The 23219-nt window shown below is 34.1% G+C and overlaps 1 protein-coding gene and 1 long non-coding RNA gene across 3 annotated transcripts in view; both read left to right on the top strand.

Moving 5' to 3' along the window:
• Positions 1–23219, top strand: part of LOC100877819 (uncharacterized) — a 688459-nt gene that overhangs the window by 342896 nt on the left and 322344 nt on the right. The gene's annotated exons all lie outside the window — the stretch shown is intronic.
• On the top strand, positions 18600–19701 carry LOC143264827 (uncharacterized). The gene is made up of 2 exons (XR_013038786.1): positions 18600–19295; positions 19547–19701. It is a non-coding gene; the product is annotated as an uncharacterized LOC143264827 (long non-coding RNA).

The raw sequence follows: 23219 nt of genomic DNA, 5'->3' as shown, positions 1-23219 counted from the left end.
GCTACCACCTCCTCCGGTGTTGTTACCTCCTCCCGGTACACCTCATTCTGCAACAATTAAATTGAAATGCAAATTGTTAATTTTTGAATTATTGTCAATTGTGAATAGATATCATACCTTCAAGAACCCCCAGAAGAAAAAGTCTAGCGGATTCAAATCCGGGGATCTTGGGGGCCACGCAACTGGGCCTCCGCGGCCAATCCACCTGTCCTGAAAGGCTTCGTTCAAGTACGTCCTGACATCAGCGGCATAATGGGCAGGCGCACCATCATGTTGTAGGACCATGTTCCTCCGAGCCTCTAATGGAATATCTTCCAACAGAGTTGGAAGAACACGTTCTACAAAAATTTTATATGAAGGACCGTCCAATATGTTTGGCATAATGTACGGTCCAACAATAAAATCCCCGCAAATGCCAGCCCATACGTTGACAGACCAGCGGTTTTGCGCAGAGCGTGAACGAATCGCGAGCGGATTTTCGACGTCCCACACATGCGAATTGTGGGCATTGAAACACCCCTCTCTTGTGAAAAGGGCCTCATCTGTCCACAAAACGGATGAGAGGAACGACGGATTCCGCTCGATTTCCCCCAAGATCAATTGCGAATATTGCAATCGTTGTGCAAAATCGCTAGCATTAAGATGTTGCACCCGTACATACTTATACGGGTGCATCTCGTTTTCTTGTAGAATACGATGTACCGTGGAGCGATGCATACTGAAATAAAATACAGAAATGTATTAATAAATGAAGAAAGATACTTTAATATTGACGTTTGAATATTTTTAACATTACTTACTCTAAGCGGCGAGCGACGTCTCTTATGCTCAACGTTCCATCTTCATGGAACTGTTCGAGTACCTCGTCCGTTCGTTCAGTTGGAATCTGGCACGAACGCCCTGTATCAGATTGTACAGATTTAAACGAGCCAGTCGAATATAATGTATTCGCTAATCTGCGAATAAAGTTCGCAGTCGGAGCTTCCATATTGCGATACTTTTCCGCGTAGCGTCGGGCGGCAAGCTCCGCGTTCCCATTACACTGACCGTAAATGAAAAAAATGTTGAACATATCCGCGTTCGTTCTTTCTACAGGCATTGCGATGATAACTGTCCGGCAGTTCTCAAGAAAATGCTCACAGGTCAAACATAGTTTTCTTTCCTAAAAACACTCTGCCTTTCCCCACCCCATGGCCAGATATTTTAACAAAAGTGTGCATATTGTTTGAACGACTACCCCGAGTCTCATTGCCATTTTTGAACGTCCGCACGTGTTTTTCGAAACAATCAATTATACGACAGCCGATAGCTGCGAGACTCGAATTCACCTGGATTGCCCATTGTCCCGTTTAGGCTTGACCGTGCAATAAACTGTGCGAAGGCAAACTAACGAAAAGCTAATTACCTTAGATGACCCTTTTTACCAGATATTAAACATTCTGGTATAGCACGTACCAGCAGCCGTTTTATAAAATAACGTTCGGAGCCGTAAAACAGTCCGTTTCTTAAAGCCGACTGCTTTTTGTACCACTGGCCACATGGCGTTCGCCAATACCTGGCCAGATAGTACGGAAATACAAAGCAGTCGGCTTCGAACGTTATTTTATAAAACGGCTGCTGGTACGTGCTATACCAGAATGTTTAATATCTGGTAAAAAGGGTCATCTAAGGTAATTAGCTTTTCGTTAGTTTGCCTTCGCACAGTTTATTGCACGGTCAAGCCTAAACGGGACAATGGGCAATCCAGGTGAATTCGAGTCTCGCAGCTATCGGCTGTCGTATAATTGATTGTTTCGAAAAACACGTGCGGACGTTCAAAAATGGCAATGAGACTCGGGGTAGTCGTTCAAACAATATGCACACTTTTGTTAAAATATCTGGCCATGGGGTGGGGAAAGGCAGAGTGTTTTTAGGAAAGAAAACTATGTTTGACCTGTGAGCATTTTCTTGAGAACTGCCGGACAGTTATCATCGCAATGCCTGTAGAAAGAACGAACGCGGATATGTTCAACATTTTTTTCATTTACGGTCAGTGTAATGGGAACGCGGAGCTTGCCGCCCGACGCTACGCGGAAAAGTATCGCAATATGGAAGCTCCGACTGCGAACTTTATTCGCAGATTAGCGAATACATTATATTCGACTGGCTCGTTTAAATCTGTACAATCTGATACAGGGCGTTCGTGCCAGATTCCAACTGAACGAACGGACGAGGTACTCGAACAGTTCCATGAAGATGGAACGTTGAGCATAAGAGACGTCGCTCGCCGCTTAGAGTAAGTAATGTTAAAAATATTCAAACGTCAATATTAAAGTATCTTTCTTCATTTATTAATACATTTCTGTATTTTATTTCAGTATGCATCGCTCCACGGTACATCGTATTCTACAAGAAAACGAGATGCACCCGTATAAGTATGTACGGGTGCAACATCTTAATGCTAGCGATTTTGCACAACGATTGCAATATTCGCAATTGATCTTGGGGGAAATCGAGCGGAATCCGTCGTTCCTCTCATCCGTTTTGTGGACAGATGAGGCCCTTTTCACAAGAGAGGGGTGTTTCAATGCCCACAATTCGCATGTGTGGGACGTCGAAAATCCGCTCGCGATTCGTTCACGCTCTGCGCAAAACCGCTGGTCTGTCAACGTATGGGCTGGCATTTGCGGGGATTTTATTGTTGGACCGTACATTATGCCAAACATATTGGACGGTCCTTCATATAAAATTTTTGTAGAACGTGTTCTTCCAACTCTGTTGGAAGATATTCCATTAGAGGCTCGGAGGAACATGGTCCTACAACATGATGGTGCGCCTGCCCATTATGCCGCTGATGTCAGGACGTACTTGAACGAAGCCTTTCAGGACAGGTGGATTGGCCGCGGAGGCCCAGTTGCGTGGCCCCCAAGATCCCCGGATTTGAATCCGCTAGACTTTTTCTTCTGGGGGTTCTTGAAGGTATGATATCTATTCACAATTGACAATAATTCAAAAATTAACAATTTGCATTTCAATTTAATTGTTGCAGAATGAGGTGTACCGGGAGGAGGTAACAACACCGGAGGAGGTGGTAGCCCGCATCCACGGCGCGGTTGCCAAAATAACACCAAATCTATTGCGGCGGGTGCGGAAGAATATTATTAAGCGGTTGCGGGCGTGTGTTGCTACAGGCGGGGGGCACATTGAGCCACTCATGTGACTGCCGGCAGTAATCGGCCCCTTTCGGGGCCACTCATTGACTTATACGAAGAACAACCAGGAAAAACATTATCGGTTCCTTTCGGAGCCATAAAAATTCAACTTAACATAATCGGCACCTTTTGGAGCCAAAGAATCTCAATAACATTGAATCGGCTCCTTTCGGAGCCAAACAATCTCAATAACATTGAATCGGCTCCTTTCGGAGCCAAAAAATACCACAATCACAAAATCGGCCCCTTTCGGAGCTACTTATTATTAATCACAGGAGCAGTCCAGGACAACATTCAAATAATCGGCCACTTTCGGACACCCTCGGAGGCATCGAAAGGGACAATACCTTTTACCAGGGATTCTGCACAGTGAAAGTGAAAGTGAAAACAAAAGTGTTTTGAAATAAAGACAGTGCAGTGACCTGTGAGTGCCACCAGCTGTGTTATACGGTGCTAGTGTCTGCGACAGGTCAACATCGGCAGGACGACCCAGTGGCAATTACCCCATCACTTTCACTCTCGGATTATTAACAAACAGGATTATTTTCAAAGAATGGGTGAGTCTTATTTTAATAAATTACCTGTAAATTAGTAGAGACGTTAATACATTTGTTAGATCTCACATTGAAACTCTTTTTTTTTACAAACAGAATAAGTATTTCCTATTAAAATACGTAAATTCGTTGGCCAATATTATTGTCCGAAATAAAACAAATAAATTTCGATATTTAATGCACATTCCTTGTCGATAACGAATTGCAGTATTCAATAAATTCCATTTGCATACTCTAGGTCAATTACACATAACTAATTCCGATTCTCCTTCATGAGGAATGAATAAATGAACATTACTTTTAATTATTCTGTTTGTTATTTAACTGAGTTTCGATGTAAAGTCTTCTTATTAGACGTTAAGACAGTTCCGAGGAAAACTCAGTTGATCGCGCTCGCACTCCGGCGACCGGCTCGAAGCTTTCGCTCTCGCTTCTCGGCGCGCGTAATCCCGGCGCTCTGATTGGTCCGTGTTTTTCGTTAATAACTCGAAAACGACGCTTCAAACCCGATTTTTGCAAAGGAAAATGTTGCTTAGAATCACGTCAGCTACCCCCCATTTCAGGGACCTACACGAGTTGTGAGACACCCTGTATATTCAAAAGAATAGTATCCAGTATATATGTAGATGACTCTTATAAATCTTTAATAAAATTGCATATATCAATAGATTAGTGCCACCTTAAAATTCGTATAGTTTACCCTATTTGCATAATTTGTAATCAATGAGACAATTTTATAGTAGTAGTTACAAAAATAATTTTATTGATAAGGTAATTTTCCTTTTCTGTGGACAACAAAATTATGCAAATAACATCCCCAATATTAATGTACAAACCTATTTTATGTGAACAATTACTATATTAAAAAGTATTATGCATGTAAAACTGTTTATCTAATCTGTAAATACAAAATAATATGATAACATTATATAAATAAGGATGATATGAATAAGGAGCAAAAATATTTTAGTGAGAAGAGAAAAGCGTCTTATGTTTTAAAACTAGAAGTAAGATAGAGTTTGACGTCGAGTGAAAGCTGTTCGATATCACGGCGAACGTATCATACATCTTTAAAACTCAGCAAAGGTTGTGAGGTCTTCCTTGAAGGTTTTCGGGGTAACGAAGGTCGCCTAAAAATAGTGTCATCGTGACATCTGGCAGATTTGACTGAAAAACTCTTTTTATACAAAAAGGTCTTAGGGGAAGGTAGCCTAATTTGGACCAATTTTATATTATTCACTATATAAAAGAAGTGTCAATAAAAATTAAGTAGTAGAAAAGAAACTCACTAACAAGGGACATCACCAAGGTGTCACACGCGGATTTTAATGAAATTTACATATGTGGTAGCTTTTCAAAAATCATTTGACACGTATTTTTTTATATCTGCGGACATGCATGTTGAGGGGGCGAAAATAGCCCTCAAAGTTCGGGGTTGAAAACACATTTTCTTTAATATCTCGGAAACTAGAGGGTGCAGGAAGGTGAATTTTTTTTAAATTGTGTAGTTTTTAGTCAGGAAATTAGTTAGTGACAAAAATTTCGGGAGAAATTATTTATTTAAATAATATATTAAAAAATTGGACTTTTTTTCCAATTTTTCACCCTAAATGCAGTTCGATTTTTTTGCAGATTTGTATACGAAAAATATGGATCAAAATAGGGGATACGTGTTTTTGGAATTTTTTGTTTATTGCAATTTTGCAATAATTATTGCATATACAATTTTCTCCTACTTTTTGCGGAGAAATGATTTGAGATTTGTTTTCGAAGCGGGTGAGCCCTTTCTATACGATAATTTGTCATGTTTTTAACAACTGAACAATGTCAGATGTTTATTGTTTCATCGGTAGCCAGGGAATTTCCAGCGAACAGGTATAAATCCGCCGCCGTACCTGTCGTCGCTATACGGAACATGGGTTTCTATGGCCAATGAAACTTTTAGCCGAAGGTATACGTTTATTTATTTGACTTTTAATAATGAATTTCTTCATTGAATTTCATTATTGTGCACACTATATAGCATAATCTTCAGAAGCAAGCATTCAACTTTAGCTTTATCAATTTTTATTACATTGTCTTTTGTGAATTAATTTGTATCTAAATTTAATAAAATTAAAGGATTAGAAATTTGTCGAACAAAATTTTTTCAACTTCGAAACCTGTTAACGTCAAATGGTTGAATAAACGGTATGTTATTTTTTGGCAGTTTTAATATTTCCTGTTTCTTACACTGTTTCTTACCTAGACATTGATCGTCGTAACTTCTCACTATATCTCTTCTATGAATCAAGAAGCAAAACAGTATTTTCTGGTTCACACGGATCAAAAAAATATTGGCAGGTTTTGATGTAGAAGGTGGTTCCATGTCCTCTTAATTCGCAAAAATAGGCAAGATGTAGAGGTTAGTCAAGTCATTAAATATAACCTCTTGTTGCATTTCTATATCTGCATATGCCCATTCTTTATACATGTCAATTGCATCTGTTATGCTTTGTGCTAGTTTAACTTTGTTTCGATTTATGTGTTCTTCCTGCTTATTAGAGATAAATATTTTCATTAAAATGTTTATAACATTAATAGGATTAACATTCATACTTATAAAAATTAAATTTTACAAATGTTCAAAAAGGGAAACAATAATACAATTACTTATTTATACCCACTTTCCTGCAACAGTATATTTTGGAATAATTTACTTACTTACCCTTGTTCGGATTACGACGACCAACACAAATTTCTGAAATTTCCCACTTCCACTTTAGCAACGTATAAAAAACCAAGAAAGAACAGCAGCGCACTGCTCAAATCTCCAGCTCTTTTCAGAGATACCGAATCATTTAAACGAGGAACATTTCCGTCCAAATTATTAAAAGTCAAATAAATAAACTTGTACGTTCGGCTAAAAGTTTCATTGCCGATAGAAATCTATGTTCTGTATAGCGACGATTGGTACCGCGATGGATTTATACCTGCCCGCTGGACCTTTCGTGGCTACCGATGGAACAATAAACATTTGATATTGTCTAATTGTTAAAAACGTGACAAATTATCGTACAAAAAGGGCTCACCCTCTTCGAAAACAAATCTCAAATCATTTCTCCGTAAAAAGTAGGAGAAAATTGTATATATAATAATTACTGCTAAACAAAATAAACAAAAAATTTCAAAAACACGTATCCCCTATTTTGATCCATATTTTTAGTATACAAAGCCGCAAAAAAATCCAACTGTATTTAGGGTGAAAAATTGAAAAAAAGTGCAATTTTTTAATATATTATTTAAATAAATAATTTCTCCCGAAATTCTTGTCACTAACTAAATTCCTGACTAAAAACTACACAATTTAAAAAAAATTCACCTTCCTGCACCCTCTAGTTTCCGAGATATTAAAGAAAATGTGTTTTCAACCCCGAACTTTGAGGGCTATTTTCGCCCCCTCAACATGCATGTCCGCAGATATAAAAAAATACGTGTCAAATGATTTTTGAAAAGCTACCACATATGTAAATTTCATTAAAATCCGCGTGCGACACCTTGGTGATGTCCCTTGGAAGTGTACCTTCAAGATAAAAACATTTATGAAATTTTAAATACCATTTATAATAGTAAAAAATAAATTTAAAAAAATCTTGTCATCGGTACAATTTAGGAAACCGGTTTCCTTATTTGGACCGCTAGCTTCCTAAATTGGACCATTAGCTTTTTTAACGACAATTACAACAATAGAACGTTTTAACTGCAAAACTAACTCCAGTACACGGAGTATGAATCCAAATGCGACATTTCATACATTGTATCATATCTTCTTCCTTGGTTTCCTCACACAATGTGCAAAACAATGAACCACCATTTTCTTTTTTATGTTTCGGCATTTTGTCAAAGTTTGGTGAACTTATTTTTTTAAAGTTTTTTAAGTTTATTCGATCTAACTGCGATTTGTAAGGGCTGCTTGTTATTTCTACTGCTTTCTGGGCTATTGGCGCACTGCAAGAAGACGGAGGACTATCTGAATTTTGATTTTTCTTTGCTCGCGGTGATATTTCTTCAAGAACTCTCCTAAATTGTTTACTCTCGTTGTCACTTCTATCTTCTTCATCATCACTGCTAGAAATTGTAATGTGGTTGTCGAAATTGAACCAGTCCAATTTCGGCAACTGTTTTCGCTCCAACTTCGGCAACTTGAATATTTTATACTTAATATTATACAAGAACGCCAGACTAACATAACCTCATAAAATTGTAACAGGAAATTATAGATAGATAAGTAAGCTTTGTGATGATATAATAAGACCTGTAATTAACTTACGTTTGGACGAATTAACGGCTTTCACTCTTACATCAAAATAACAAAGTTTGTTCGTAGTCAAACAAATAACACTTCTCTCAATGTAACCACGAGACGTTTCTTCAAAAACACGATTGCATTAACCTTGTCTACATCTACGTATAACAAGTTGCCTATCTAAAATCGCATAAATTTTATCAATCTTTGGATACCACAGCGGTCCAAATTAGGCTACGGTCCAAATTAGGCTACCTTCCCCTATATGTGTACAAAAATTTCAATGCCTGGATGTATTATAAACCTTTTGCGATTGAAACATCAAATAGAAACATTTTCAAAAGCAAAGCTTTCAGTGCAAAACCGTCTTTAAATGAAGAATAAGTGATTTTAAAGTTATTTTTGACAAACTTGAAGTGCAATGAAAATTTCTTTAATTATTTTTTGGCAAACGTGATTATGTATCCATTGAAATTTATTTTCAATTTTTAATAAACACATTTAAATATTAAAAAAGAAGTAAGAAATTTGTTTAAATTTAAGCTGTTATTTATTTTTAATTTGATTTTTTAATTTTTTTATGTTTTTCTTTTAATTTGTTTATTATGATTATGATTATTGCCTAAGAGATGCACGTTCCTGAATGCGATTAAAATCAACCGGGGCTCTGCTTCACCCTTTAACTTACGATTATGTATTTTTTAAATCACTTATACCTGCTCGTTCCTACTAAATACATAAATAGAGCACAAAATCACGTGATCGAATTGCTGAAGAATTTTCTTATTGGATTAGAAATTGCATTTCTCGTGAAGGATAAAAGAATGAAAACAAAATCGTTCTAGGATATGTGCACACAATAAAAATCTATGTGTATACATATGTATAGATAATCAAGCTGCTTCGACGAATTCTTTATTTTAAAATCAACTTCTACTATCGATGTTATACATTCGATTGAAATGTAATAAAATCTTTAATGATATTAAAATCGTTAAATCTTTAAAGATAATGCTCAAATGTTTTAACAAAAGTAATATTGCATTTATGAAGTCAAGCAGTAAATGAAGACATAATAGACAGTATTTTGTAATAAAATATTATTGCATTTTATTCATATTTTCTATGTTGGAAGAATTCTTATTAAACATAATATTGTTTATTTCAATCATTGCTGCATGTTCCCTTCCTCCCATAAAATGTGGTCCGATTTTCATCACACAGTTCAAGCTACGCAGGATATCTGACATACTTGATATTATAAATTAAAACATTTTTTAAATTAGTATTTTTCAAATTTTCACTAAAATTTCAAACCCATAAATTCTCAAATATTCAGATTTCTGCACTTCTGAATTTAAAAATCGTAATATTCCTTAACTTTGAAATTTTCGTGTTTTCAAATACTTAATTATGCAACTTCAATTTTCTAAATTTCCTAATTACTAAATTTTCAAATCTAATTAAAAATTAGAAAGAATTTCTTAATCATTAATTTTTCAATTAACCTCTTAGGCATGACGCGCCACTATAGTGGTTTTCGCGGATACCATATCTCTTTGTACGACGCGACGGTGCTCTATAGTGGCTTTCGCGAATGTGATTACATTACATAGTCGTAGATTACATAGCGCCACTATAGCGACTCACTCTACTGCCTCACTTGCTCACCGTTTCAATTAAATAATCATTTTCATATGTTTTGATTTGCACTTTTTTGTCTTCACCACGTTTTATAAGAGTATTAACAAATCCCACAAAAGTACATTATATGTAAATAATGCATTAATTATGCATTAATACACGATATTGGAAACATTTGGAAATTACATACTTCGTGAATTTTCTAAAATAGTAAATTATCAAGGTTAAAGCATATCATATCTTTGAGAAAAATTATAATTTAATCATCAAAAACTTCATTCCAATGTACTCGCTAAGAGAATAACATTGTCACACACTATAGTGCTGTATACACGCGTAATTCGTGTCGAACTCTGCCGTATAGAGAAACAGCATCGCGTATAGTTCAGCCGTGCCTAAGAGGTTAAAAAGTTTCTAAATAACTACATTTATAGAGCGGCACTAATAATATACCTATGAGACCTGGCCTGCTTAGGACACAAATTTTTGTTGCACCAATTGTAATAAATAAACATTGATTCTCATATATTTTTTAAAGTAGCAGCTTACATACAATTTAATTCAAATTTTAATATAATTAAATTGCAGTAAATCTATTTGAAATTTTAAGTACTATATTCTTGTATAATTTAATTTTCTATGAACAAAGTCGGTACATTTCATAAATTATACAGTTAAAAAAAATTAGCGTTGAATCAATTTTTCAAATGATTTACTATTAAGTTGTGTGGTGATGTTGAAATAACCTGAACGTGTTCCATAAACAATACTCGATAGAGTACTATAGTCGTTTAAATTTTTCTCCATTTACAAATGTACTCCAAAAAAGTGCGAATAGCTAAACAAAGATGATCTGACAATTGCGGTATTTTTCAATTTTCGTAAGGGACTTTGCGATATAAAATTTCATGATTTGATTCAATGATTGTACACACCGTTTAGTTACAGCAACGCATAAACTAAAGTATCAATATACTAGAATATTTCCCTGTATGTAATAATAATACAATTCTAGGACAAACGGTCACGAGAGCACAACGGACAAGCCTAGCTCGAGTATAGTACAAGAACGCTTGTTCATGTCGGAGACGAAAATCAACTTGGCCAAGTAGCATGATAGGGGAGAGCGTAGTAATCAGTCGGTGAACGACAAACAACGTGGCCAGATGAAATGAGCACGCGATGCAACCGCTGACGAATATCTCTAATTTGCGTTTGCTTCGAAACACGGTCTTAACTCGTTAGTTAATGCAGCCACCTTGGCTGTACATATTCTCTTGGTGTCTTTATTAATTTTCTTTTTTTTGTTGGTCCGTTACGATTATACGAAACGTGAGGTGTGAATTAATGTTTCTTTTTAGATAATAGGTTAAAGGATTTTACGATTGCACTATTCTTCATGTAAATACATACAAAAAGGGTAATACATAATGAGACAACATTTTTATTCCCTTGTGTACCTTTCTTGTTTAAAAAGAAAATACAGATGATTTTATACGTACACTAACAAATAAGGCACTGCTGTATGTGTATAATGATTTTATATATGCACAAGCAAGGCATTTTTAAAAACATTTTAGATTTTGGAACTTTGGACTTTGTTGATTAATTCTCGAAACTGAACTACAACTTGCTTGCAAGTTAATAATGGAAATTAGCAATGATGCCCTGGCAGACCTATGGTATATTCTCATTCATATTGATGTTACCTATTACCACCAATATTGTACAATTTGTAGTTTTTCGCAGTATTGTCAGTATTAATAAAATTTATCGGAACTAAATTGTACCGTAATGTATTCCAAATATTTCTAGGCTAAAAATAGTTTCGCCCCATATGAACTTTCATCACTTTTAAAATAAACATTTATCCAATACCGTTAATCACCCAAACTTCAATCGGTCAAATATTAGGGAATTTAAATTATTTTAACTATAGATTGCTTGTAAGTTAAAATATCATAAGTTTTATCTATTATTACTATTACCATAATTTTTTTCTTAAATTAACGTGCCCCACTTTCAAAATTATAAGTGTACCACGAAATGGCTATTTTTGGAAAATAATAGACAGTGGACAGACATGCGACAAATCTTTTAGGAGCTTGCATGAAATGCAATAAATTGCATTGCATAATTGATCTTTGTTAGTTTTCTCGTGCTGTTCGCGAGCGTCAGTTAGTATCTCAAACAGTTTTTACTGGCGTACTAAAAAATACATAAATTACTGTTATCTAAAAGAACTAACACAAAGATATAATAAAAACACAAGTGACTGTAGAAAAGAATTAAGTAGTTTTAATCATAGGAAATGTACTAAAGTAAAAGCAGGAAGAACTAAAACTATTATTTCGAAAACACCAAAATTGGGTCACTTCTCTAAATCACCGCAATTAATGCCTAATCAATGTGAAAATGTGAATATTTACTACTATTACAATTATTTACATTTCAATTCGAATTGAGATAAAGTACTCTTTACGCAATCATCCGAAATATAGCACTTTCTAAAGTTTAATTAACTTGGGTTTATTTTATAAATGAAAAAGGTGTTTCATAAAAAAATTTGTTAACTCTCAGCAATAGGTAGTTCTTTCAATTTCCTGTTCAAAAGTGGATCAATTTTATTTGCAGTTTTGATTTGTTATAAAAAGCACATGTATTTTAGAAAAGCTGTAATTCTTAGTTGCCCTGAAATTTGAATTAAAAGTCATCTTTGATTCGACAAGAAAGTTTTTAAAAGGATTTTTATCGACCAGGACTTGTTTACCTTCCATCCCCCGTTTAAAGTTTGAAAAGGTTGACTGTACAGCTTCGAAAACACTGCAAAATATCAGAAAAACATGTAATCAATTACATTCGGTCATAACAGACAAAATAATAATTTTACGTAATAAATGTATATACTTAATTTTTCGATTTTTTGTTTTAAACTTTTTACGCCAAAACCAAAATTTACGGAGATATATGTATAAAAAAAAGTTTGTAATCTTTGGAGACTGGTAAGAGATGAACAACATCTTGCGTCGAAAATCTTCTTATAAGTTACAATTACTTGAATTGTATCATAAAAATTATATCAATGATAATAGAACAGAAATTAAAAACTTGTAACAACACCAATCGTTTGCTACGACCTAGAAGAATCCAGAAAGCCGTCTGGTGAACCGGAGCAACTCACGTTGTGCCGACTTGCGCACGTTCAGCTATTGCGTCTTCGATTAAAAAATGGTCGGGGCTTATAATCGGCGGTGAATTCTAACCGAGGCGCGGGTTTATTCGAAAAAAATTTATCTTCAGAATAATCATTTGAAGTAGATTATGTGCGAACGTTGACACGAGTAATCGATCCAAAATAATATGCATCCGAAAACAATGCGATGAAAACGTTATAAAAGTCGTCCGAAACGTTGGCGCTAGAGAATTCTAAGTCTGAAACAATTGACTTGAATTCTACGTCGGAAGCGGTTGACGTGTATATTCGGTTCTATTCTAGATCTGAAACGGTTGATCTGTGTAATGAATTCTATGTTCGTAACGGTTGACGTGTGAACTACGAGGTGTGACACAAAAGTAATGAGACTAGGTCTGTAGCTTGAAAAAACAATGGAATTGGCAGCAATTGTTTTTTGTGGCATCATCCCACATACCTCCCCTATCCATGTTGCCAATTTCGATTGAATCGGTCATACCATTTGGAAGTATTGTGTTATTTAGTGAACACATACAACTGCATTCTGCCGGAAAAATGTCTAACGTAAAAATCGAACAGCATATAAACATCAAGTTTTTTGTAAAATTTGTTGAAATTTTTTGCAACATGTGATGAGACTTGGATTTTTACCTATGACCCAGAATGTAAGCGCCAGTCAATGGAGTGGAAGTCTCCAGGATCCCCAAAACCCAAAAAAGCACGCATGTCAAAATCAAAATTCCACATTAATGGAATTGTAATGATTGAGTGGTTTCCCAGTGGTCAGACTGTTAACTACCACTATTACATTGAACTACTAAAAAGACTTCGTGAAAAAATTAGGAAAAAAAGGCCACAGTTGTGAAGCGATGGATGGCTGTTGCACCAGGATAATGCACCTGCTCACACGACACTGTCTGCCAAGCAGTTTCTGACCAGTAAAAATGTTACTGTGATGGGGCATCCTCCTTATTCACCTGATTTGGCTCCATGCGACTTTTCTTTATTTCCTAAAGTTAAATTTTGCTTAATAGGAACCCATTTCACCTCAGTTAAAGAGGTTCAGGCAGAAACGGAGAATCTCCTGAAGGGACTTCCAAAAACCTCGTTCCAGAACTGTTACCAGCACTGGCAGCACCGAATGCAAAAGTGTGTGAATGCTGAAGGGGACTACTTTGAAAGGTGATAATGTCACGGAGAACTGATTCTGCAGGTCCAATAATTTATTGGACTAGTCTCGTTACTTTTGTATCACACCTCGTACTTCGGAGAGGCGCCAAAACAAGGATTATCAGTCGAGCCTCCGTTTCTGTAACACCGCATTTTCTATATAGTTTCCATAGTACTTATTAAAACCTCTTCTCTTGCAAACATTCTGTTGCGAGCACTTAATCATTTACCTCACCTACTTCGCGACAAAACGATAAAACATACATTAATATACACATTAATTTATTAGATTTATACGTATTAACAGAGATACGTATTAACGTATTTCAAAGAAATCGCCTTAACAAATTTTGTAACTTAAAACTTGGAAAATAATTTTCAGAAAAAAAATATACCGACTTCGAAATGCACTAAAAAGTATAAAATAATTTCTATTTCCTAATGAAGTAATTTCTATTTCATTCAATCATACAATTACGTAACAGATATGAATGAAACCTATTTACTCGTTAGGTATTATATTAAATACATTTCAACCTTTTCGTAGGCGGCGCAAAATTAAAAGATTATTTTGAATATGTTATTTAATTTTGTGCATAGCACGGGGCGTTCCACTAATATTAATAACAATAGTTTTTCGCTAATATCACGAATACTAGAGTTTTCCGTCAATTATGCATAAGGAAAAACTCGTTCAGAATCATGCCACTAATAACGTATTAGAAGGACATTAAAATCGTTCGAAGTTGGTTTCAAAAGTTAATAACAATTTTTCGCTAATATTTCGAAAACAAAAGCTTTCCGCGAATGTATATGAACAAAATTATTCAGAATCATGTCCGTGATAAGATATTAAAAGCGCACTAAGATCGAGAAAAGTTTATTTCAAAAGTTGCCGGTTGTTTTGCAATAACAACACTTTGCAATTAAAAAATGAAAAATTTTTTGATAATGGTACCAATGAGGAGTTAGCACCTACCATATGCAAAAGGTTTCATTCCGGTTGGTCCATCCAGCTAGGCGCAATGCGCGAACATGCATAGAAAAAAGAAAAAAGTTGCCGGTTTTTTTGCAATAACAACACTTTGCAATTAAAAAATGAAAAATTTTTTGATAATGGTACCAATGGGGAGACAGCACCTTCCATATGCAAAAGGTTTAATTCCGATCGGTCCACCCAGTTAGGCGTAATCGGCGAACATACATAGAAAAAAAAGAAAAAAAAAAAAATATACTGATCGAATTGAGTAACCTCCTCCTTTTTCGAAGTCGGTTAAAAATAGTAATTTGGCTGCTTTGGTAGTTTCACTGTTAAAATTAAAGCTAGACATCACTCACATTCTCTGCTCGTGGAAATTAATCATCTTTAAGAATCAACAAAGCCATAGCCCTCTGCATAATGGATAATTACCAGACAACTACGCAACCATTTTTTTATGAAATTGGTGTGCAAATAGTAAAGCAATTAAAGACCATGTATTGCGAGTTTCATTTTTTTCTTTGCTTCTAACGTCTTCTATACAAGGAGTCTTTGAATGCTTTGGACTGCATTTATACTATTATACTAGTATACTATTTATACTAGTATAAATGCAGTCCAAAACATTCAAAGACTCCTCGTATATCTAACCGTATATATACCAATGGATTTGTAATACTATTATTACGATTTGTAATACTAGTATACTATTTATACTAGTATAAATGCAGTCCAAAACATTCAAAGACTCCTCGTATATCTAACCGTATATATACCAATGGATTTGTAATAAAATTCACTTCACTTTTTGTCATTATGCAAATTTGAATAAATTGTAAAATGAGATTATGAAAAATTTTTTTATTATAAATAAATTACATTTTGCACAATTCGTTAACATCCAGTTATTATAGGCAAAAAACCATACAACTTTCCTATTAGAAGTTTTAATATATCTCATTGTCAGCCGATAAAAAAAATACATGTTCCTTATTTTTGCCTGCTTAACAAACATACGAAGTTTCATCAAAATCGGAGGGGGACATTTCCGTGTCCTTCCTTGTCAGAAAATTGGGGGTGAACCTTCATTTCTCAAAAAGAAATGTAAAAATAAAAATATGCTGCAAGTCATTGTGTTGCTAGTAAAATCTGGCACAACTTTGTCTCTTTTGCTAATGTCCAAATCCTTACTGTATACAAGAAAATGGCCTACATCATTACGAGCATTCTGTTTATAAAAGCGGAAGTTAAAAGTCTTGTTGTTTTCATTATAACATGCATAAATAATAAATAACCTTTTGTACATTTAATGGCTTATACTAATGGGAACAACTGAATCAAACTTATGAAGTGGCCAGAGAACAGCATTTTCCAGTAACTCAATTATGTTCAACATTTTTGTGGATATTATTAAAGGTAATATTCAGTCGAACTCGATTATTTTTTTTCATACAGTCTGTAATATAGACTCTATATTCTACTGGGAAAGTTTTAGACCAAGTTCCATGACTTCTAAAACTGCAATTATGGACTGAACGAAATTTGTGTATCTTTGTACTTGAAATAGTTGCCACATCAATGCTAACCCATATTGAATTTAAGATTTGAACTTAAGTACGTAAAACATTTACCCATTTAAATTAGAAGATTACCGTTTACTAAACTTTAGAGTTGTTTGGACTTGTATTTTAGAAAGCTTGTAAATTGTGAGCCTTGTAAATTCACACGCGCAATCCAGGATAAGGACTTATTGTTTAGTTAGGAATAATTTATTGGTTTAGGAAAAACATGGTTTTAGTGGGCCATAAATTTTGCCATCTGCACTTAATCAGGATGGGTCATGGGGTGCTCGGCTTCAGGGTGAAGTGTTTGGGACTTTCCAGCCGTGTCACTTATGCTGTATCTGAGGGACCAGAGGCGTGGATTTTCTAACGAATCGCGGAAAAGATGACCGCCCTTTTGCTAAACAGGAACCCAATCAGAGAAGTCACCCCCATCGACAATCCTCCACCAAGTTAATAAAAGGACTGTTTTTCGGAAGATAGGACAGAATATTTCAGAATCGTGCAGAATATTTCAGAACTTTTTGAGAACTTTGTTAACCAGTTAACTGTGGCGATCTTTTTGCAAAGCGCGCACCAGTGTGTGTCGCGAGAATCATGCGATGACGAATTAGCTCTCAAGAATTCATGAACCCATCTCAAATCATTTACACTTTTTATTTATTTATTTCATTTCGTGTTGACCTCTAAACATTTTAAACATATTACAATTTACGAATATAATTTAGTTTTCGACAAAATTACAATTTAAATAACAAATTTTAGCAAAATTTTACGCATGACGGATACAGTCGTCATGACACAAAATTTTGCCACATTTCCATGACGGATATAGTCGTCAAACACACTTAACTGGTTAATCAAGTCGTGCGGACTCGCAACTCAATTTTGTACACAAGCGTACTCCTGTAATGCAGAATTTTTTACGAGCGAACTCTCAAACGATTGTTAGTTACTACTTCATTGAAACTTAGTTGTAATTTTTACAAGTTTTTAGTTTAAATTAAAGTACTTCTACACAGTGCATCTCGATATTTAGTTAAAATTTCCTGGTGTACAATCAAGAATCATAACTTATTGTTAGAAACAGTTATATCTTTCCAGAATTCGATTTCAATACACATGCAGACAAATTCGCAGGGAATAGCTGGTGTCATACATTATCATGATTATGAAATTTATAAGCATTTCACGTTTGGAGCGATCAAAACTTGAAGTGCAACGAAGTTGTGACGTTCTAAGTTTGAAGCGTTCTGGGATTAAAGTGTTTCGAACTTGAAGTGTTCCCAGTTTGAAGCATTTTCAGCTTGAAATACTCTAAGTGTAAAGCGTCCCGAACATAAAGTATTCTGTACTGGAAACATTTTAAACTTGAAGCATTTTAAATTTGAAATATTTTGTGCGTGAAACATTTCAAGCTTGTAACGTTATACATTTAAAACATTTTGAATATAAAATGTACGCAGAATTACAAATTCCAAAACCTGGTTTTGCACAGTTTGGCGCCTGCCTTGTGTTCATTAGATACCTAGGAGATAAATTGGGTGTATATAGACCTGTAATTTAGGGCATTCCTAACAGGAAATTATTTGCCGACTACTCTAGCTAAAATCGGTATTAGTTTTAGAGCACTTTCGAAAGTAATTCAATTCTCAGTTTTCAGTGTCATTAACCTGATTGCTAAGAAAAATTTCATGAATATCTTTTAATTCACAGGGTGTTTATCAAAATCGCGAGCACGATTTTAGAACCATTCTCTGTATTGTGATAAAAAACGATTCAAACAGAAATTAACCTGTTCTTAAATATTTGTAAACAGTATTAACTAAAATATTAGATTATCATTTTCTCAAAAAAATAGGAAGTATAAAATAATGTAGTGCTTGCATAATAAAATATATTCGTAATATTTCTGTTGTTTAAATACGTATTTCGAATACAATCCTCTTTCGTTATAATCTTCATGCTATAAATGTATAAATAAATGTAAAACATTACACGGATTCCAATTTCACACAAGTGATATTATGTACTTGATTTTGTGGCGGATCGCCGCCAAAAATTCTAGACACGCGCGCGAACGCTCGATATGCGGCACGAGCGTGAAGGAACATTCGCGAACGCTTGCTATACGGCGCGAGTGTCACGTAAAATTTACGAAGATAGAAAAATAACTTGTATGATTTCTATCTGTAAAACTTTTATTATTTCACAACGTTCAAATGGCTGGTTTCAGAGTCGGAAAAAACTGAGCTTCCAAAAATGGTTGGGGAACTTTTATGTCTTTTGGCTTGGTGGATATGGTGGGATCAGGAATGAGTAATGGTTAACAAAGTATGACTATTGCAGTGTTTACAGGTTCAGGGTGTAAGGGACTTAGGTGACGCATGGATGGATGACGTGTTGTTTGGATGGGACTGTTTGTTACACGAGCGTGGAAGAACATTCGCGAGGCCGCGCGCTAGAACATTCGCGGCGAGGCGTGTGCGACGAGGCGCGCGCTAGAACGATCGCGAGCGGGAAATTTCGAGAAAAGACAATTGACTATATAAATCGGACGGTTCGCGATCAATTAATCAGTCGATGTCCAGTTCGCACGCCGAACACTCCGAAAGTCATCTTGTCAACGCGCGTTTCCATATCTCTGTATAAAGTCTAATTTTACAGTTTGTAGTTATAGTTCCTAGTTCATAGTTAATTACTTTAGTCTGTAAATAGTTAAGTGTTTTATTTTAATAAAGTAGTTAAGTTATTTAATCCGCGTATTTAATCCACGCAATCACTTCAATTTAAAATTCGTAATACTGTAGTCAATAACCCTTGCATATTTTTAATCAATAAAGAGTTTAACAACTTATATAATTATTACTTATGTGTAAAATATAACTGAAAGTTTGCAGAAATGTACAGCAATTTATTTGAGGTTATGTGAGCAACATCTTATTAATTGACGTGTAATTTCTTATAGCTAACAATTATTGAGGACTATTGAGGACTATTGAGGACTATTGAGGACTATTTAAACAATTACATAGTTACATAATATGTAATAATAACATAAATAACACTTTAAGAAATGTATAATATACGCTATTCTCTACAATAAATTGAGTTTGCAAAATACTTTTCCAAAATATTGTATTTTCAAGTCATAGTAATAATTTTCTAGTAACTAACATGCAACTTTTTCTTCTTAATTGTAAGAATCATTAGTAAGTATTAATATAATTATATAACGTATTATGGTAAAAAAATTACAAATTAAAGACCATACAGGTGTTACTTTTAAATGGGTTTGACATTGTAAAATTTAAAAGAAATATAATAAAAACAAAGAAACGGTAAAAAATATAGAATATTACTAAATATCAGTAAATTATACAAAAACAATAAAGACATGATATAATTTATGAATACTACTATTTTTATTAGATAATTAATTGTAGAAGTTACTATTATTTAAAATGGTAGAAAAATATTGTTTAATATCACATATGACATTAAGTGGTTTAATGTATATTACAAACCGTACCGTGTTATTTATACTGTATAATTATTTATCCATTTTCAGACATAAATAAACAATTTTATACGATTTAAATAATCAGTTAACATTCTTATGTCTGTCATAAGATAATTCATATCTACAATATCTATTACAGATGCTGCTAATGTAAAATCGAGTGATTCGATATAATTTTTAAAACATTATTAATAATTAGTGATTTTTAGGAATTTTTGTTTGAAGTTTGATGTTTTTCTAATTATATCTTCTGTGATTAGTTGTCACTTTTTAATTTTAGACATAGACGCTTTCCTTTTATGGATTAAGTAACATTCGTTCTCAAACTGTCAAGTAGACGGTACGTTGTCTTCATCAGATGGCCTTGACTTCAGAAGTACAAAACTGATTCTCAGGAACATTAATTAGTGAAATTTGGTTTTATAAGGTATTAAATTGTATCTTTACAAGGAAACTATTGAATTAAAGATATTTACTTCCAAAGACCTTGACCTTAGAATATGTGATCAAGGTCTATATTCTTAACAACTTTTTCTTGCATATTTTTCCATCATATAATCTTATTTTTCGAGACATTCGCAAATATTATTATATTTTTAACATTTACGATACATGCGTAAAATAAAATTTTCGTTCCACAATCGATTTATGTTTCTAGCTATAACTATAGGGTGCTCGGACATTCCGCGTATCCTTCGAAGTTCGCAAGTAATAAATTACAGTATATAGCTGCTATTGCTATCATCGCAGCTTCAATTATTGTAATTTCAATCGCTTCAGGATATTTGATGTTTTAATAGGATGTTTTACCTTCGCATTAAACAAATCTTTTGAATCCACGAAATGATCGTTTTCTAAATCAGTTTATTGATACTTATCAGTGATTTAACGACGCAATAAAACTATATAATTATATACTGAGAATTTATTCATTTATTTGTTTTAATTATTACATTACAAAACTGGATAAAGCAGTATTCTAAATAGTCAATAGTAAAGAATCATATTTATTTTAAGGAATGCACATAACTGTAAAAATATAACATTTTATTTAATACAGTATCTTGTTAAAATAATATTTGAAAATAGTTTTTATTTCAAGAATATTGCCAATATTTGGATTCTGTTTTAAAATATTTTATTTATTTCAATCTCTTTTTTCATTTTAAGTAATATAGCTGAAAATAATGGCTCGCATTCAAAACATTAGTAAATATAAATAGTTTTCTAATAGAAAGATACAAAATTGTAGCAGACATATGCTGTGTAGGTTATACAGTACTTACAAGGGACATCACCAAGATGTTACACGCGGATTTTAATGAAATTTACATATGTGGTAGCTTTTCAAAAATCATTTGACAAGTATTTTTTTATATCTGCGGACATGCATGTTGAGGGGGTGAAAATAGCCCTCAAAGTTCGGGGTTGAAACACATATTCTTTAATATCTCGGAAACTAGAGAGTGTAGGAAGGTGAATTTTTTTTTGTTTTTTGTTTTTTTTTTTTTTTGTAGTTTTTAGTCAGGAATTTAGTTAGTGACAAAAATTTCGGGAGAAATTATTTATTTAAATAATATATTAAAAAATTGGACTTTTTTTTCAATTTTTCACCCTAAATGCAGTTCGATTTTTGTGCAGATTTGTATACAAAAATATGGATCAAAATAGGGGATACGTGTTTTTGGAATTTTCTGTTTATTGCAATTTAGCAATAATTATTATACAGGGTGTTCGGCTACTGGTGGGCATAATTTCAGGGGGTGGTAGCTGGGGTGATTCTGAACAACTTTTTCCTTTACCAAAATGCTGGTTAAAGCTTAGTTTTTGAATTATTAATGAAAAACACTGACCAATCAGAGCGCGAGAATAGCGCGCGCTCAGATGCGAGAGCGACGGATGCAAGCGTGACGGTTGACCCTGGTCGTGAACAAACAAATCGCGCGATATCGGTAACATAGTTACCATCATCGGTAATATGTCAGCCGGTAAGTAATTATAAAATTCACAACTATTAATAAGTATAAATTTATTAACGAAACTAATTGTATGGATTAAGCGAAAATAAAGGTAAAGATAAAGCGCAGTTTTTTTTGGTAATTAAAAAAAATGACTATTTGTTTAACGACATAAAATTAAAGAATACTTGGACGCTTACCTCATGAGTGAATTTACGATGCGAAAATTCTTCATTAATTTTGAAGTATATCGTCGTATGACAAGAAACCTATTTACTCGCTAAAATCCACAAGAGCATATCAATACTCGCTCTATGGGATTGTCAAGTAAAAAGGGTGACTGTCATATTTGATGTCTTCCGTATAATAATAGTACAATTTCCGAAATCCAAACTAAACAAACACACAATCACATAAGCACCACGATTGTCCAGTCCTTAGTATCGAAACGTTAAAAATATCCACCTTTTTTACACATCAATTCGTTTACGAAAGTTCCTCGCCATGTACACATTACACATTATGCGCGATGAGTAAAGAATCAGTTATTGCAAGATGTATTATTGCGATCGCACAACACATATTACCGATAATATTTAATTTACTTTAATGTTTGAAATGTGCACCATTCTCTTCTAAGCACTCTCGTTCGATTATCGACAACCAACTGACGTTTTGTACAGAATTTTAGAAACAAAAAACTGGCATTGGTATTGTCTTCCCACTATACCCCTCCTCAGGCTGATCAGGTTACATTTCTCGACGAGCGAGCTTCTTAGGTTATTGTGGAATCTTTTTCCCGTTGAGAGAGAGAGTCACTGTTTCGCTCTTCTTTTGTGATGTTTGTTTATTTTGAAACTTTATAGTAAAACGTTCTGTGCAAATACGCATCTGTGCATATTCGTTAAAAGTAATTCGTATCATAAAAATAAATTTTTCGACTCATCAAAACAAATAAATAAATAAATTTAATATTGTCGGTAATACGAGTTGTGCGATCGCAATAATACATCTTGCAATAACTGATTCTTTACTCATCGCGCATAATGTGTAATGTGTACATGGCGAGGAACTTTCGTAAACGAATTGATGTGTAAAAAAGGTGGATATTTTTAACGTTTCGATACTAAGGACTGGACAATCGTGGTGCTTATGTGATT

The sequence above is a fragment of the Megachile rotundata genome, chromosome 7, assembly GCF_050947335.1.
Source record: "Megachile rotundata isolate GNS110a chromosome 7, iyMegRotu1, whole genome shotgun sequence".
Lineage (NCBI taxonomy): Eukaryota > Metazoa > Arthropoda > Insecta > Hymenoptera > Megachilidae > Megachile > Megachile rotundata.
This window is presented reverse-complemented; position numbering and strand designations above follow the sequence as displayed.